At 37.4% G+C, this 15,391-nt stretch overlaps 1 pseudogene; it reads left to right on the top strand.

Annotated features, from left to right (window-relative positions):
- The first annotated feature begins 13,519 nt into the window (after positions 1-13,519).
- Positions 13,520-14,982, top strand: LOC119039570 (importin subunit alpha-1-like; annotated as a pseudogene).
- Positions 14,983-15,391: the final 409 nt, after the last annotated feature.

Raw genomic sequence — 15,391 nt, 5'->3', positions numbered from 1 at the left:
AGGGTTCCATTCCTGGTCAGGGCTCATACCCAGGTTGTGGGTGAGTGTGTAGACAAGGCAACTGATAGATGTTTCTCTCTCCCTCTCTCTCCTGCTTCCTATCCCTCTCCTTCTCTCCCTTTCCCTGTCCCTCTCCCTTCTCCTCCAGGATCCCTCTTCCTCTCTCCTTAAAAGTAATGAGAAAAATGTCCTCAGGTGAGGATAAAAAAATTTTTTAATAAATAAAAACACCCCTGACCGGTGTGGCCCAGTAGATTGAGTGTGGGCCTGTGAACCAAAACATCATTGGTTCCATTCCCAGTCAGGGCACATGCCTGGATTGTAGGCCAGGTCCCCAGCTGGGCACATGCAAGAGGCAATCGATGGATGTATGTCTCACACAATAATTTTTTTTCCTCTCTTTCTCCCCTTTGTCCCCCCTCTCTAAAAGTAAACAAATTTTTTAAATAAATAAATAAAAACATTTAATATAGACAAAATTTTTAATGGGTACATTTTATTAACAGTCATAGATTGAGAGTTTTTTCCTCTTTTCCTGTTTTTTTGCACCCACAGAAATGAATATGAAAGAAGCCAGTATATCTCACATTTGATTGACAAGTTTTTCTTAATTGGCAATGTAGGATTTAAGAATTTCTTCAATTAGCTTCACTATTTTCTTGCCCTATTGATTTTCCATAAATTTTCATTCCCTTTTTCCAGCCAAAATTTTATAGAATTAACTTGTACAATATGGTTTGGGCCTAATTTTTTATCTGAGGGCAGTTATTCTTAGGTTTGAAAGCCCTTGATTCAGCAGCCTTCTCGACTGCAGTGTTATGTGCCCAACGCTAAAATAAATTCATTTTAATTTTTAATATATAAATATTTGTCTAAAAAGTGGGAGGGAAGCTGGAGAGCCCAATAACAACATCATTGTCATAATCGCTACAGTATCACAGTTTCAGGTGAGCCTATATAGTTACAAGAAAGAAGAATCATTCAACCTTTTGTAGAAGAGAATATAGACATATGATTGGGCGTGGTTAGTACACATTTCCGTGGAGCAGCAGTGGAAAAGAATTAAATAGAAATATTGGAATTTTTGTTAAAATGAGATTTTTTGATGCCATCTTCAATGCTGCAGCATGCTGCATTATTTTCATCTTATCTCTTCAAAAATTTCTAAACATTGCTTTTCACAGAAATATTCAAAGACCTTTATACTTTTATACTTCATTTTATCTGTTTTATTCAACCCTATGTGTATTAAAAATAATATATAAGTATTATATCTACTTCCAGCAGTTTAATCCAAAATTATATTTTTATAAGTTCTTAATGTCTGAATTCCATACTATATTGTAAGACCTGTGAAAGCAGGGTTGACATATGTAACATATGTGTATTCACATGTCATATTTCTCTTCCATATCCCCAGTACCTAGCAGAATAACCTATGTATAATAGGCTCTTAGAAAATAATATGAATGACAGAAATAAATCATTCTGTTTATCCCCTGCTTTCTTCTACTCCATCCTTAGGCAAGTTACTCAATTCTCCTCATCTGTAAAGTGGGTAGAATGATATCTATAAGAACTAAAATAATTTATTAATTTACAATAAGCTATAACTATCAAAAGACTAGTTCAGTAATCAATAAAGTACTTAGCATGTGATGGGCAACCTCTCATTGTAGCTTACAGTGATCTCTCCCTCCTGGTTTATGCCCTTGTGCAATCTCCTTCCACTGAGTGTGGGGTAGACATATTAACTGATTTCTAATGGAAGGAATACAGCAAAAGTGATGAGATTTCTCTATCAAGATAAGGTTATAAAAAAAAGACTATGGCTCCAGTCTTGGATTCTCTCTCTCATCCTCATGGATTGCTCGCTCTAGGGGAAGCCAGCTACCATGTTATCCAGAACCCTATAAGTCAATTCAGAATTGGATCCTAGCCAAGTTGAGCCTTGTGATGACTACGGCCAGACACTTAACTGCAGCCTCCTGACAAACTGAGCCAGAATCACCCAGCTAAGCTGCTCCTGGATTCTTTATTCACAGAAACTATGAGATAATAAATTTTTCTTGTTTCCAGCTACAGAATTTTGGGGTCATATTTTACACTGCAATAGATAACTATAATACCTGGAAGACAGCAAGTGCTTATTAATGGTAGCTCTTCCTTTACTGAATATAACTGGATTTAGTATATGATATTTTGTATCCTATAATGTTGAGTTTGATGATAGTGTTTACAACTGCAACAAGAGAAGGTATCTAGGAAAAGACTGGCTTTACCTGATCTGTTATTTATAGGCTATCTCTGCTCCAAGAGAATTTATTAAAATGTGTTTCAGATGATGTCTAAGATATACTTGAAAATAATACCATGGGAGGGTGAGTAAGTCAGGGTTTAGGTAAAATACAATTGGACAAAGCCCTGGCCAGGTAGCTCAGTTGGTTAGAGTGTTGTCCTGGATATGCCAAGGTTGCAGGTTTGATCCCCAGTCAGGACACATACAAGAATCAACCAGTGAATGAATAAGTGGAAAGACAAATCAATGTTTCTCTGCCTCTCTTCCTCTCTCCCTCTTCCTATTTCTCTCCAAAATCAATAAATAAAAAATTTGAACTGAAAAAAAAACATAATTGGATATATGTTGAAGTAGCGTGATTGGTACTTCAGAGTTTCTTATGTTGTTCCATATCTTTTATGCCTTTAAAAGTTTTTCCACAATAAATCATTGTTTTTAAGTATTTCATGGAATCATAAGTTTGGAGCTGAATGGACTCTTAAACATCATCTATTCTAATTATTTCATTTGATAGATGGGGAATTTAAAACCTAGTAAAATTTATTGACTCACCTGGAATCTCCCAGTTGCAGTTTTGGTGATATCATAGTTGACTATTGAGAAACTACTAAAGTCACAGCTCTTTATTTTCCCAAACACACTAACTTGCTCTGGATTTCCTAAGATAGCTTCCATGACATGAAAATCTGAGTCTGCTCTTCATTTCCACATGTTGTAGACTGGCGATTTATCTGGTTCCAGCCCTTCGCTCATCAGTTTTTGAAAACAGGGTTTGAAGGCTTGGTACTTCACACCTGTGGGTGCTCTTAGCTATGATAGAGTTTTAAGTAATAATGACATCAACAAACCCTAAATCTTCTTTATTCATATATTGGAAGGACCTAGTTTGTTTTACTCTCCACAGGGAGCATTACAACATTCTGCTCTATGTGCTTCACTTCAATTTCTTATCTGGCTGGGATTTCTATCTCACCATTATTAGAATGGGCTCTTCTAGAGTCTTTTGGAAGTACTCAGCACATTCTTTATCAGCTGTCTTTTTTGATCCTATAGTCCAAATATGGCTGAACTAGGAATAGAAAGGACTGACACAAAGTTCTTGGTTTTCAGTCAGAGGAGAGTTAAGTCATCCTGAGACAAATGTCCTAACAGATCATAAAGAATCATGGGGATTATCAGAAGGAGAAAAACAGAAAGAAATAATGGGTAGAGCAGTTGAACAGGAAAATACTCTATATGAATATGAGAAACAAGACCTCCTACCCATGACTGGCTTTTATGGGCTCCCTATGGGCTCCCTATGGCATTTGAAGTGGAAGGCATCGTCCTTGACCCTCAGCCTTTCCCCACTATTGGGTATCAGTGACTGTGCTAACTTGAACACCTTTTTAGCACCAAACAACTCCAAATATGACCATCATGACTGGCACTTATCCATATCCATCCATCTAGGTATGTTCCTAGTTTTCCAATTCATAGAAATGCTGCTATTCTGACTAGTACCTGCTTCCTTCATACTCCTTTTCGTGTACTTCAGCTTTGGTTTTCCCACATCATAGGAAATTATCCTGACCATAGATCAAGAAATACATGCATCCTTTATTCCAAATATTGATTTTTTAAAATGTGGATTAAAAACAAGAAACTATAAGCATAAATGAAAAATAGTAGTATAACAAACTCTTTTGTATTCATCACCTAGTTTTAACTCATAATCTTGTTTCATGTAACCCCATACCCACTTCCCTACTCATCCCCAAGTATTTTCAAGCAAATGCTGACATTTCGTTTCATCTGTAAAAATTTCAGCATGTATCTCTAAAAGATAAGGACTTAAAGAAAATAACCACAAGGCCATTCTCACCATTTAAAAATTATTTTAATTAATATTTTATTAAATATTGTCTTTAAAAAATACTCTATTTATTTTTAGAGAGAGGGGAAAGGAGGGAGAAACAGAGGGAGAGAAACATCAATGTGGGGTTGCCTCTCACATGCCCCCAAGTGGGGACTAGGCCCACATGTGCCCTGACCTTGACCCAAACTGGGAACCTTTTGGTTCAAAGGCCAACACTCAATTCACTAAGCCACACCAGCCAGGGCAGTATTTTTTTAATGAAAAAGAACCTAAAGCCCTGGCTGGTGTGACTCAGCAGATTGAGTACCAGCCTAGCCTGTAAACCAAAAAGGTCACTGGCTCAATTCCCAGTTAGGGCACGTACCTGGATTATGGGCCAGGTCCCCAGTTGGAACCGTGCAAGAGGCAACCCCACATTGATGTTTTCCTCCCTCTCCTTCTCCCTCCTTTTCCCTCTTTCTAAAAATAAATAAATAAAATCTTTTTAAAAACCCTAAAAATATTGATATTGCATTATCTCTCATCCCTTCCCATTCCTCAAGGATCTATTCTTAGGTACAACTGTTGCCTAGAGGATTTGAGTTTGCCAGACACCTATTGGGTTTGCCAAAAAGTTCATTTGTTTTTTTCCATAAGATGGCTCCAATAGTGCTTAGTTATCTTTAACTTCAATTGAAATAATTTTGTTAGATTGTATTATGACAGCTGTCATATCAGTGTGATTTTTTAAAAAAACTTATGAAAATTGGAGAACCTTTATGTAGCCATATTAATATTTAAAATGGAAGAAAGTAAGCAACATTTGCAGCATATTATGCTTTATTATTTCAAGAAAGGTAAAAACACAAATGAAACAAAAAAAGATTTGTGCACTGTATGGAGATGGTGCTATGACTAATGGAATAGTTCAAAAGTGATTTGTGAAGATTTCTCACTGGACAATGCTCCACAGTGGGGTAGACCATTTGAAGTTGACAGTGTTCAAATTGAGATATTAATTGAAAACAGTCGACATCCTACCACACAGGAGATAGCCAACATACTCAAAATATATAAATCAATAAAGCTATTTGTGAAAATGAAAAATGTATCTTATTTTACAGAAAAAAAAACATACAGACTTTTTGGCCAACCTAATAGAATGTTGCCATCTCAGTCCTAACTTTTTTCCAGTTTCCTCCATGCTTCAGAGAATATAGGGTGGAGACTCTTTCCTTTGAAGTTTTCACCTTGTAATATGGTTCATTAATCAGATCAAAGATGCCATAATATATAAGAATCAAAAGACTGCCTAAAAATCTCAAAAGTAACCCTGGCTGGAGTGACTCAGAGGATTGAGTGCTGGCCTGCGAACCAAAGGGTTACAGGTTCAATTCCTAGTCAGGGCACATGCCTGGGTTGCAGGCAAAGTCCTCACTGGGGGATATGTGAGAGGCAACCACACATTGATGTGTCTGTCTCCCTCTCTTTCTCCTTCCCTTCCCCTCTCTTTGAAAATAAATAAAATCTGTTTTAAAGAATCTCAAAAGTAATACTCAATGTCCAGCTTATATTCAATCTGAGTTCAATAGGCTAAGTATCGTTTTACATTCCCTGGCCAAAAAAAAAAAGAAGAATTTTGATCTGGTACTGATAAAACTTTAATATCTATTCAGAATTTCCTCTATTTTATAGTTTCACACAGAAAAGGATAAATGAACTAAATACTGGAAACTGTCTCTAAAAAGGATCAATAGAAAACTGATTTCAACCCATTTTTGTTCCAGGTTTAACCTCTTCTTCATCCTTAAATGATATTGTTCATCTCATTGGTATTTATGCTATCCATGTGTGTTGTTCACTTACGAATGTACCTTTTGGCTCCAAATTTCCTTAAGCTATTGCTTCAATTATCAAACTACATCCAGTGCCTGAATGGTGTCTCACACTTTACATGTTCAGAACACAACTCAGTTCCCTCCTTATATTGCATGTCCCAAAACAACTATTTCTTTTTAAGCTACTTCATTTCATTACATGGAACCACTATCTCTTCTCTCTTGCCAAATGATGTTCTCCCCAAAGGTGTGTCACGAAATGGAAGTTAGAGAGGACATCATTTGGCAAGATAGAAGAGAAATGGAGAAGGAGACAACAATGGGAGAATTGCCCAGCACTTTCAGAGGCCACTGCCAGGGAGCACTTAAGGGCCACGGCCTACAGACCATTGACTGCCATTCATCAATGTACAACATGAAGTCTTGTGAAATGAAGTGAAACAGTCACCTTAGCTGAGTGTCTAGTCATTGAGGGGTGGGGTCTTTCTATCGAAAGCAGCTTGCACTCAGTTGTGGCTCTTCACCAAAAGAATGTAAGCCTGTGTCCTAAGACCTGAACACCTAACCACATTCTCCATATAAACAATTGTCCCATCTTAATTTTCCAGGGTATAGGCAAGGGGACCTTGACACCCAGAGAGGCAGCGGTGGTTCAGAAGGGAAAGCCTTAGCACTAACACTTGGGTGGGCTGGGCAGAGGTGAAAGCACTGCCTTATGGAAAAAATATGTGTTAGATAAGCTGTGTTCAGACATGACTTGCAGAGCTCTAGGCTATGAGTTCAATGTTACTAAATCAATGATATATGTTAAATAACATGTCTCAACAGAAGCACACATAAAAGATTGTGTTGATCAGTTGTCACAAATGCAAACATAGGCTGTTGTGAAGCTAACCTTTTATTTTCCCTAGGTGCAATGGTTTAGTGTTGCTAATTCAATGTTCCCTGTCTCTCCTATTTCAAACAGCACTCACGTGATATAATTTTGCCCTGTTTTAAAATTTCCCTGTGCTCTAGTCACTTGCATTGGCTATTTATGTGTTTACTATTGATCTCTTCTACCAACATAGAGCGTTATAAGGGCAAGAACTTTATTTTATTCACTACTGTTTCACTGCTACCGAGATAGTAGTAGTAGCCAGTAAATAATTGTTGGTGAATCAAACAAATAATTAAGCAGCACTTTTAGGAGTCTGTCCTTCTCACCAATTTTCAGTGTTCATGTTTCTCATTGTTGTTCCATCCCTAGGATTTCTTTTTTGTTTTTATTTATTTTCTTTTTTGAGAGAGAGAAAGAGAGACATCAGTTTGTTGTTCTATTTATACATGCACTCATTTGTTGCTTCTTGTATGTGCCCTGACTAGAGCTTAAACCGCAACTTTGGTATATTTGGGATAATGCTCTAACAAACTGAGCTGACTGGCAAGGACTCTGTTCTTGGATTTCTAAATCCTAGAACCAGAAAATCCCAGTTAGCCCCATCTCTCCAACTCTGCAGGTATGCCTGTGCATACCTGGAATCTTTGGGACTCTTATCTGTATTTTTTCTTGTGCACTCTGTATAAGAAAGTTCTCTGAGTTGAATCCAGACCATTAAATACAATTGTGAACAATTCTATGATAACAATAACCATTAACTGATTAATGCCTAAAAGATAATAAGTTTGCAATTTTCTTCTCACAGACTTGAGTAGTGTGTTAATTCTCAATTTAATGGTTTATTTACTGATGCCTGCTGCCTTTATTAAGAATTATTAGGACTTCTGGCCAAGATGAAGGCATAGATAGATATACTTTGCCTCCTCCTACAACTGAAAGAAGGGCAACAAATTTAAAAACAAAAAATAACCAGAACTGCCAGAAAATCAAACTGTATGAAAGTCCAGCAACCAAGTAGTTAAAAAAGAAACACTCATCCAGACCAGTAGGAGGGGTGGAGACAAGCAGCCAGGGTGGAAAGGACTCAAGGCAAGGCAGTGGCTGGAGGACCAGGGCAGGCAAAGGTGGTGGCTGGAAGACTGGGCATTCCCACATTTCTATGTGCAGATAAACCAGGAAGAGAAACAGGTAAGTAAGACAGACTGTGCAAATCAGGGTTCTAGCAGGGGAAATAAAGCCTCAAAACCTCTGAATGAAAAACCTGTGGGGTTTGTGGCAGTGGGAGGAACTCTCAGCCTCTCAGGATAGTTTGTTGGAGAGACCCACAGGGTCCTAAAACATACACAAACCCATCCACCTGGGAATCAGCACCAGAAGGGACCAATTTGCCTGTGGGTAACAGAGAAAGTAACTGAAAGCCAGTGGAGAGCCCAACATGCAGCATTGTTCTTTCTGTAACTCCTCTCCCTCGTACAGCGCCACAATGCAGATAAGTGGGTTGCTCCACCCTGGCAAATACCTAAGGCTTTGCTCCTTAATACCTAACAGACACACCAAGACAAACCAGTGTATGCACACACGCACACACACACACATGGTCTAAATGAAAGAAAAGATCAAAGCTCCAGAAAAAATAGAACTAAGTGATGAAGAGATAGCCAACCTATCAGATGCACAGTTCAAAACACTGGTAATCAGGATGCTCTCAGAATTGGTTGAATATGGTCACAAAATAGAGGAAAGAGTGAAGGCTATGCAAAGTGAAATAAAAGAAAATATATACGGAACTAACAGTGATGGAAAGGAAACCTGCGCTCAAATCAAAGGTTTGGACCAGAAGGAAGAAATAAACACTCAACCAAAACAGAATAAACAAACAAGAATTCAAAAAATGGGAAGAGACTTAGTGACAACTTTAAACACTTCAACATCTTAATCATAAAGGTGCCTGAAGGAGAAGAGGAAGAGCAAGGAATTGAAAACTTATTTGAAAAAATAATGAAGGAAAACTTTACCAATCTGGCAAAGGAAATAGATTTCCAGGAAGTCCAGAAAGCTCAGAGAGTCACAAAAAAGTTGAAACCGAGGAATAACACACCAAGGCACATCATCATTAAGTTACCCAAGATTAAAATGAAGGAGAGAATCTTCAAAGCAGCAAGAGGAAAGGAGACAGTTACCTACAAAGGAGTTCCCATCAGACTGTTAGCTGATTTCTCAAAACAAACCTTGCAGGCAAAAAGGGGCTGGAAATAAGTATTTAAAGTCAGGAATGGCAAGGACCTACATCCAAGATTACTCTATCCAGCAAAGCTTTCATTTAGAATGGAAGGACAGATAAAGTGCTTCCCAAATAAGGTCAAGTTAAAGGAGTGCATCATCACCAAGCCCTTGTTATATGAAATGTTAAAGGGACTTATCTAAGAAGAACAAGAAGAAGAAGATTAAAACTATGAATGGTAAAATGACAACAAACTCACAACTATCAACAAATAAATCTAAAAAAACAAAAACTAAAACTAAGTGAGCAAACAACTGGAACAGGAACAGATTCACAGAATTGGAGATCACATGGAGGGTTATCAGGCAGAGATGAGGGGTAGGAGGGAGAATGGGGGGAAAAGCACAGGGAATAAGAAGCATAATTGATAGGCACAAAATAGACAGAGGGAGGTTAAGAGTAGTATAGAAAATGAAGAAACCAAATAACTTATATGTACAACCCATGAACATGAACTAAGGGGGTGGAATGCTGGTGGAAGAGATGGTGCAGGGTGGAGAGGGAGAAAGCAGAGGAAAAAATGGGACAACTATAATAGCATAATCAATAAAATATACTTAAATTTTTTTAATATCATTAGTTGTGATTTATATAACAAATGAGTATTCATTAATCCTGACAGATGTTTTTTACATATAAGAAAATCCTCCATTTGTTCTTCTGATTACAGATCATTGATTTTTAAGCCTGGTCATATATACATGCAAACTGCTATCCAACAAAAGCAAAAAACCTAATACCCTCAACAGTATTATAACATAGCTTTTTGCCTTTACAATATTATCCAACAGTATTATACCTAAGGCACCTTCGATAATACTATTCTAATTTATTTTATTTGTATTTATATGTCTCTCAGTGTTTTGGTGTTTAAAGTTACTTTTGTCTTGCAGGTTATTATTGTTAGTTCCAGATTATTTTTTTAAAGATTTAATTTATTTTTTAGAGAGAGGGGAAGGGAAGGAAAAAGAGAGGGAGAGAAACATCAATGTTCGGTTGCCTTTCACACGCCCCACACTGAGGACCTGGCCCATTACCCAGGCATGCACCCTGACTTGGAATCAACCAGCAACCCTTTGGTTTGCAGGCCCGTGCTCAGTCTACTGAGCTACACCAGCCAGAGCCAGATTATTAAATACAGACAAAAATTGTAACATGCATGATAGATTCTATAATTTAATTTTTTTTCTAAGTTTGTTTCAGTTGGTCTAAAAAATATTGTTCCTACCAAGTAAATGTTAAGTCGTGTGCTGAATAAATTTCATTTAATAGTTAACTGCAGATTCAAAAGTAGGGGAGGAACAAAAAAAAAAAAAAACCCACCAAATTATCTTCCAGAGGGTGAGCCCCTTGTAGTATAGGCTTCCCCCACTAGGTGAGTGTTCTAGGAACCCAGCTGTATTAGTGTACCAGCTGGGTTGTGAAAGGCTGCATTTGGCTTCCAGGAATTTTTTTGAAGACTTTTTCAATGCATTTGCCTGTTTCATGATGGGCGATTTGCAAGCACACTTGCCCACACCATGCTGAGGATTTGGCAGTTTTTAACCAAAAAACAGCATGGCCCTTATGCCTCACCCTTCCTATTCACCTGATCCCACCTTGAGCAATGCTTTATTTTTGTTTCCCCAGATGAAAAAAGTCCTTAAAGAAAAACATTTTGCCAATGTGGAAGAGGTGAAACAAACAAAAAAAAAATGGAAGAAGCACTAAAATGCACCAATATTACAAAAATTGTTTTGAACAGAGGAAAAAACATCTTATAGGTGCATTACATCAAATGGAGAAATCTTTGAGGTTAACTGAAGTTTAAACATGTAAGAATAAATACAAAATTTTTTATAAATAAATCCTTATTTCTAGGGGGCATATATATATATATATATATATATATATATATATATATAGTGTGTACAGAAAAAGTCCAGCCATTGTTAATATAACAATAATGGTTTCCACCACATCAGTGTAACCTGACAGGTAAGGAGAGTGGACTGGAATGCACATGTGTGAACAAATATGACTTCACTGTACTAGTCAATAGGGTTGGTAGATGCCATTCAGTAAGAGTGTGCACTGTGTGGCTGTCGTGTTCAAAACAACCGAATGAGTAGAACAATGAATCTGCATCAAATTTTGCATGAAGCTTGAACATTCCTCTGCAGAATCTATTTTGATGATTCAGAAGGCCATGGCTATGGGCAACTGAAGATTGACTGCTTTATCACGACAATGCGCCTGCTCATGCATCACATCTCATAGTTTTTTGCAAAACATCGAATCATCCAGGTGACTCAGCTCCACCACAGCTCAGATTTGGCGCCTTGTGACTTTTGGCTTTTCCCAAAACTAAAATCATCTTAAAAGGGAAGAGATTTCAGACCACTATGAGATTCAGGAGAATATAACAGGGTAGCTGCTGGCAACTGGGAGAACTGTATGAGGTCCAAGGTGCCTACTTTGAAGGGGACTGAGGCATCATTGTTCTGTGTACAATGTTTCCTGTATCTTCTTCAATAAATGTCTCTATTTTTCATAGTATGTGGCTGTATACTTTAAATATATATAAATAAATAATTTATAATCAGATAATGTTGGAAAAGATAGATTTTTATTGTTGTTTTGTGACTCATACCACAGCAAAATAAATTGTAATTGATTAAAGTTGTAAATGTCAAAAAGTAAAGCTATAAAAACACTAAAATAAAATTTTAAAAATAATGATATAATCTTGGCACAAGAAAGATTTCTCTAGGTTTGATACCAAAGATAAAATCCATACAGGAAAAGATATGACTACACAAAAATTAAAATGTGTTTTATTTTTATTGATTAGCACCATATTCATTATGAATTCATGGAACATTAATATAAAAACATCAAACAATACAGTTATATAAAAAATAATTTGTGTCTCTTTATTTTCTTCAATTCCTCTCCTATGCCATAGGTAACTATTTCTAATAATTTATCCATATATTTCTAGACCTTTCCCAGTACATATGTACACATATAGTGTGTGTACCTAAATATATAACCTTTTCAACACAAGAATCATTCTAAGTGATTTTTCTGCACCTGGCTTTTCTCCCTCCACTGTTAACCATGGATATTTGTCCTTGTCAGCACGTATAGGGCTGCTTTACTTTTTCTAACATTAGCCTTGTATGTTCTATTACATGGTGGAACTATAATGCATTTAGTCAGTCACTTATTTATGAATATTTTAGATATTTCCAGCTTGAGAGACTTTATTAAAGAGAAAGTTATAATTATAAGAAGGTTTACTACTAGTAATATATATAAATGGCTCTTTCAAATCAATAATAAAAATACAAATAGAATATTTACATAAGAAATAACATAAATGATGATATTTACTTGGGAAAAATGGACAATAGCATGAAAGACAATTTGGATGAAATACAAATAAATATATGCCAATAAATATATGCATTTATATTAATAGAGATAAAAAACAAACAAACAGTGAGGTCTGCCTTCACCCAGCAGATCAGCAAAGAGAGGTAAAAAAACAAAGAATGACAAAAAAAGGAAGTTTTGGTGTTGCAGAATAAAAGCACTTTTAAAAACTAAGCTAGAATAGTTAATTCATATGTACTTTCTGCAGTATAGTAAGTTTATTAAATACCATGAAATGATGCATGCCTTTTTTAAAGATTGCTTTAGCCCTGGCTGGTGTAGCTCAGTGGATTGAGCACTGGCCTGCAAAGCAAAGGGTCACCAGTTCCATTCCCAGTCAGGGCACATGCCTGTGTTTTGGGCCAGGCCCTCAGTGGGGGCACAACAAGAGTCAACCACACATTGATGTTTCTGTCCCTCTCTCTCTTGCTCCCTCCCCCCTCTCTAAAACTAAATAGTAATACAATCTTTTAAAAAATAAAAAATAATAATAAAGATTGAATTACTATTTAGTTTTAGAGAGCAGGAAAGTGAAAGAGAAAGACAGGGAGAGAAACATCAATGTGTGAGACGTACATTGATCAGTTGCCTTTTGTTTGCCCCAAGCTGTGGACCTGGTTTGCAACTCAGGCATGTGTTCTAACCAGGAATCAAACTGACAACCTCTTGGTTCACAGGCCAGTGTCCAACCACTGAGCCACACCAGCCAGGGCTATGCATAGCTTTTTAACCAATGAATTCCTCTGTAGAAATTTTAACTAAAACATAAGTAAGATTACGCCTTAGTTAATTTTTAGTCAAGATCATTTTGGGATTGTTTAAATCCTATAAAATATTTGCACACCATCTTCCGGCTTGTCTGTGGTGGATGTTTTCAGAGTAGCAGACCTGTAAATTGTGCACTCCACAGTCTCCTGTGAAAGCCTGAGCTAACTGGGTAGCTTTCTCCCTTGGTCTCATAACCATGTCCACCAACGGGAATGCTCATTCACCAACTACTCGCTTTAACAGATGCAAGAGTAAGGCGAAGACAATTTAGACATGAAGTGGTGGCGAATACAAGTTAAGCTGGAGCGGAGAAGAGCCAGGAATGAGCAGATGCTGAAAAGGAGGAATGTAAGCTCATTTCCTGATGATGCTACTTACCTGCTGAAGAGAAAGGGAAAAAAAACTAACTCACAATAACCAGGACACTGTAAATTGGTCTGTTGAGGACATTGTCAGAGGCATAAATAGCAACAATTTGGAAAGCCAGCTCCAAGCTACTCAAGCTATTAGGGAACTACATTCTAGGACAAAAACAGCTACCCGTAGGCAATATAATCTAGGCTGGTTTGATTCCAAAATCTGTGTCCTTCTTGGGCAGAACTGATTGTAGTTTCATCGGTTTGAGTCTGCTTGAGCCCTCACTAACTTTGCTTCCTGAACATCAGAACAGACCAAAGCTGTAGTAGATGCAGGTGTTATCCCAGCATTCATTTCTCTGTTGATATCTCCCCATGCTCATATCAGTGAACAAGCCACATGGGCTCTGCTGGTGATGGTTCAGTTTTCTAAGACTCGATTATCACATGTGGTGCAGTTGACCCACTTTTGGCTCTTCAGGCAATTCCAGATATATTATCTTTAGCATGTGGTTAATTATGCAATCTTACCTGGACACATTCAAACCTTTGTTGCAATAAGAAATGTGCAACCCCATTAGATACTATTGAACAAATTCTTCCTACTTACTTTATTGACGGTCCAAATGAACGGATTGAAATGGTCATGAAAACAGGAGTTGTACCCCAACTTGTGAAGTTCCTAGGAGCTACTGAATTATCAATTGTGACTCCTGTGCTAAGAGCCATAAGAAATATTGTTATTGGGACAAATAAACAGATGTGGAAGCATTTGCTGTTTTTCCAAGCCTGCTAAGGAACTCCAGAAGGAAACTATGTAAACAATGTGAAACATCACAGCTGGCTGCCAGGACCCTATGCAGAAAGTTGTGAATCATGGATTAGCCCCATTCCTCCCTGGCCATCTTTCTAAGGCAGGCTTTAAGATTCAAAACAAGGCTGCATGGGCTGTGACCAACTATACAAGCGGTGGAACAGTTGCAGAGATTGTGTATCTTGTTCATTGTGACATACTAGAACCATTGATGAATCTCTTAACTGTGAAAGATGTCAGAATTATTTGGTTATTCTGATGCCATTTCAAGTATCTTTCAGGCTGCTGACAAATTGGGTGAAACTGAGAAACTTAGTATAATGATTGAAGAATGTGGAGGTTTGGACAAAACTGAAGCTCTACAAAACCATGAAAATGAGTCTGTATATAAAGCTTCAAGAGGAAGATCAAAATGTGCCAGAAACTACCTCTGAAGACCATACATTCCAAGTTCATGATGGCACTCCTGGGACCTTTACTGAGGAATAAAGTTGTTGGTTGTGCACTATGCTTGGTATAAATTTGTCTTACCATTTTTCTGCTAAGAACTCTTTTTAAATGTGGTTAGTTATTGTAGCATTTTTTATAATAAAACTATACTGGAACAGTTCCAAACTACACATACTATCTGAAGCTTGACTTCCCTCAATGTGTTTCTTATTTCTATGTGGAATTTCACATCTTTCAGTGGCCTGCATAAAGATTAAATTCTGCCCTTAAAAAATAACATAGCAGCCATGGCTGGTGTGACTCAGTGGATGGAATGCTGGCCTGAGAAGCAAAGAGTCACCGAGTTGATTCCCAGATCAGGGCACATGCCTGGGTTGCAGGCCAGGTCCCCAGTTGGGGGTGTGCAAGAGGTAACCACACACTGATGTTTCTCTCCCTCTCTTTCTCC

The sequence above is a fragment of the Artibeus jamaicensis genome, unplaced genomic scaffold (genome assembly GCF_021234435.1).
Source record: "Artibeus jamaicensis isolate MK-2021 breed Jamaican fruit bat unplaced genomic scaffold, CSHL_Jam_final scaffold_1964, whole genome shotgun sequence".
NCBI lineage: Eukaryota > Metazoa > Chordata > Mammalia > Chiroptera > Phyllostomidae > Artibeus > Artibeus jamaicensis.
This window is presented reverse-complemented; position numbering and strand designations above follow the sequence as displayed.